General features: G+C 39.6%; 1 non-coding gene across 1 annotated transcript; it reads left to right on the top strand.

Moving 5' to 3' along the window:
- The first annotated feature begins 231 nt into the window (after positions 1-231).
- On the top strand, positions 232-338 carry LOC120092327 (small nucleolar RNA R71). The gene has a single exon (XR_005486032.1). It is a non-coding gene; the product is annotated as a small nucleolar RNA R71 (small nucleolar RNA).
- Positions 339-4,073: the final 3,735 nt, after the last annotated feature.

The raw sequence follows: 4,073 nt of genomic DNA, 5'->3' as shown, positions 1-4,073 counted from the left end.
ATTTGGTTTTGTAGGGATGCGATGGCCCCATTACTTACGTCACTTTCTTTAATTCTCAGTCGTTGATCGGTTTCCCTCCAATCTTCGTGATTCTTCGAAATGCGATCAAGTATATTTTTCGTCTCGTTGTATGTTTTATCAAGCAGACCTCCAGCTGTTGCCGCATTGGCAGCGGTCTGCGATGCAGGGTTCAAACTGTGGTAGAAAATTTCCATTTGGAGACAATCAGGTAAGCCATTGTGTGGACAATCTCGCACCAGTCTTTTAAACCTCGCCCAGGCATCACTGAGCGATTCGTCAATATCCTGTTCAAAATTAGTAATCAACTTCCTCCTTCTTGCATTCTCTGTTGGGGGGAAGTACTTCTTCATGAACTTTTCAACTACTTGTTCCCAAGACATGATCTCCCCTGGTTCGAGAGAATAGACCCATTTCCTTGCTTGGTCACACAATGAAAATGGGAACAACGTTAGTTGAACCTCCTCAGCTGAGATGTTTGGGAACACAAAAGTATTGTAGATTTCAATAAAACTACAGAGATGGGCGTATAGATCCTTGCCATGCCTACCGTCAAACTGTTCGGCAGTCTGAATCATCTGCAGCATAACCAGTTTCATCTCAAACCTCGATCCGTCCAGGGCTGACCTCATGATTCTTGGTGAAAAATCATAGAGGTTGGGCGACGCATAGTCCCAGATGGGCCTATTGCGATCGTTCGCTAGGAGAATGGGGTTCGCCATGATATTATTTGTGTTTGGTGCTCTACCTTCTAGTTGCTCCACCATGTTTGAATTTCTCTCTTGTTGTTGTCGGCGGTTGTTTATTCTTTTTCTTTGTAAAGCTCTTTCACTCTATGGGTCGTAGTTGGGCTCAGGAGCTTGTCCTTCACTCATACGCGCCCGATTCTTCCCTTACCACAAGAGAGGCAGTGCATAGAGATGGAAAGTTGCAAAGAAAATCAAAAAGTTACCGTTCGCACAATATATACTGTCGTAGTCCCCGACAACGATTCCAAAAACTTGATACATTGTGAATATGATGAAATAATGGTGTATATTGTGATGGTGAATTATGAGTTGCACATGCAAGTTTTCCTAGTAAAATCCAAGTATAAATCCTACTAGGTTGCCTTGTAAGTCCAGGGTCGAACACAGGGACTACTGAGACAATATGCGATGGTAAGTTTTGATTCCCTTGCGGTGACAAAAACAATAAGTTGGTTGGTATGTTTGTTTAAAGTATAAATCCTATATGGTGGAGTTGAGTAAAGAGTTAATGATAGCGAAAGTTACAATGAGTATGTAGGGAACGGGTTGAGAAGGGTTTTAGCTAACACTTCCTAAGATTGCATTCAAATTATGCGATCATGCTACACACATAAAACAGCAAGTCATCTCTCAATGCAAATGCCATAGTTCCTATTCCTAGGATGCATGCGATGTATACGATAATTTCTATAGGACTTATGTCTAAGCCTCTATTATTATCTATGCGATGATGAATGATACACACATACACATGGCGACCACATACTATCATATCCTATTTCTAGGTTTCATGCAATGCATGATAGCAAATAGAACTTATTTCTAAGTCTCTACCTCTTGCTTATGCGTTTCTAATCTGACTCTCTCAAGCCTAGATTCTAACCTAACTCTCTCAAGTCTAGGTTCTTTCTTTAGACTACTCTCTCAAATTTCTCCAAAGGGTGATGGACAAATACATAAAACAAGATGATCGCATAAAGTGAAGATCTTATGTCATGCTAGCTAAATGCTTCTCAAACATTCAGAAATTTAGTTACTCATGTGCAATGTGAAGAGATTGAATAGATGTAGAAATGAAAATTCCATTTTTTAGATAAGTTAGAGTACAAAACAACAATGGAGGATAGGGATAAGAGCCCGGTAGCAATGTCTTGCTTCCCGAGGCTTTTACATTGTGTTTTACTCTACTATGTCCAAAAAAATGTTCTTGCTTTCGCAAGAATCGGTCCTCTCTCCATTTACAACGCTTCCTGGCATGAGCTAACCAGGAATGATCCTTCAGCGTCTTCTCTCTTCACTCGCCTAAGTGTAAGAATTATAGACTACAGCTATCTATGATCTATCTTATATGTATATGGCGAACAGGAACAATTGGAACTTGGAACCCAAAATTTTGAACTCCCTTAACGAAGGTGGTCTTTGGTATTTATAGAGCTTCAGGGTGAAGAGCTTTTCTCTCAAATCATTGCAATGATGGGAAGTCATTAAATCTCTGTCTGATGCGCCGATTAATGGTCAACGAAAAGTTGAATGTACTTTCTACAGTGTGTCGTTAACGACTTGTCAACTAAATTCGGATTCGACCATCATCAGCTTTTTGTCCCATCATGATTTATTAAGCTTTCACCTTGGTGCGTCATCTTTGTATAGCCACCTTCTTGAGCAGATTTTCACGGGTGCATACGATTGCACAGCTTTTTGATCATAATCTTCTAATGTGCTCGGGAGCCGAATTCCTTAGATCGCAATTTGCTTTGCGTCAATGCATTTTCCTGCACACAATAAGAAAATTAGCTGCTTTAATGCGATAGGCGCATACGATCGCAATATTATCTACTTAATGCTTTTGGACATGATTTTGTATATTTTTATCGTCGCATTCCCACATTGTTTTATATCTTTGCGTTGTAATAACGTGCATTTCTGCCCATTATCAAATCCCTAGGTAGGAGGTGTTCCATAGACCGTCAACTTAAATACCCCCAGCCTTCAACGGGATTATATACCGGTTGAGTTTGTAACCCAAGTTTTATAAGTTTAACGACCTATTTTAACTATTAAAACAAGCGGTTAACCTAAGTGAGCATGCAGTTGTTCTTTGTTATGGATTTTAAACGTCTAACCCAATTTTATAACATCTTACAAAATTTTAGACATGCTAAACATCCATGACAAACAACAAAGGCATTCAATATCTAATATAAATATTATATTAAATAAAAGAAACCCTAACATGCATACTATATATTATAACATTTTATAACATACTTTCAATGCATATAGCATGCTTTCTATGGTGGGATTTTAAATCTACATGGTATACTCTATGCATATACAAGATTTATTTAATTATAACATACATCACATGCATAAATAATTAAACACTATCTGATATGGCTTTAGTTTTGGCAAAAACAAGCAAATAAAACCTAATTATTACAAAACTGCTTCTTAACCGCTCCCATACCGCTCGATTGCTCCAAAACGAACTCAAGTAGCTTGAACCGGATCTGAATCGTCTGAACCATACCGACCAAGTCTGAACCAGACCAGCAAGAACCATTCGAGGCTGAACCGAACCGGACCTCAAGAGAACCGGTCGAACTGGCAGCTCTTACTCATGTTCAACATCTCGTTAAGTCTCATTGTTTAGGAATGACGACCATCATCTTGCATTTTTCCTGATCGTTTAGTAATTGCTTGATCGTTTAGCAAAGCTACACGATCGTTTAGTATTTTCTTTTTATCGCATAGTGTCATCGTCTAGTGCCGAAGGAAGCTATACGATCGCTTAGTGTCTAACACTATCACGCAACTCTATTGTTTAGCACGGAAAATTTACTACACGATCGCTTAGCTCCATCGTCTAACGCCTGAAGCTGATCGTTTAGCACGCCTAAAAGGTAAGCAATCGCTTAATGCCATCGTATAACATTCAACGCATCGCCCAGCTGCCGCACATAGGTAAGCGCTCGCGTAGTGCTATCACTTAGCATCTCGACGCATCGCTTAGTTGCCACATAGAGGTAAATGATCACGTAGTGCTATCACTTAGCTCCTGATCAAAGGTAAACGATTGTGGTAAGCGATTGCTCAGCACTATTGTATAGCTCTTCATCGCATCGTTTAGCTCCCACCTGAAGATACACGAACGTGTAGTGCCATCGTATAGCAATACAATGCATCGCTTAGCTCCTATAGCTACACGATCGTCTAGCGCACAATACCTCAATGTTGGTGAGCTAGTAAGAAGAAGACAATGGAAAATCTATTTTCCAATTTTTGTGTTTTTGTTTTCTTTTTCAA

This window comes from Benincasa hispida, chromosome 11, assembly GCF_027475165.1.
Source record: "Benincasa hispida cultivar pf3 chromosome 11, pf3_genome.v1.1, whole genome shotgun sequence".
Taxonomy (NCBI): Eukaryota; Viridiplantae; Streptophyta; class Magnoliopsida; order Cucurbitales; family Cucurbitaceae; genus Benincasa; species Benincasa hispida.
The sequence above is the reverse complement of the archived record's forward strand: the minus strand, read 5'-3'. Positions and strand labels throughout refer to the sequence as shown.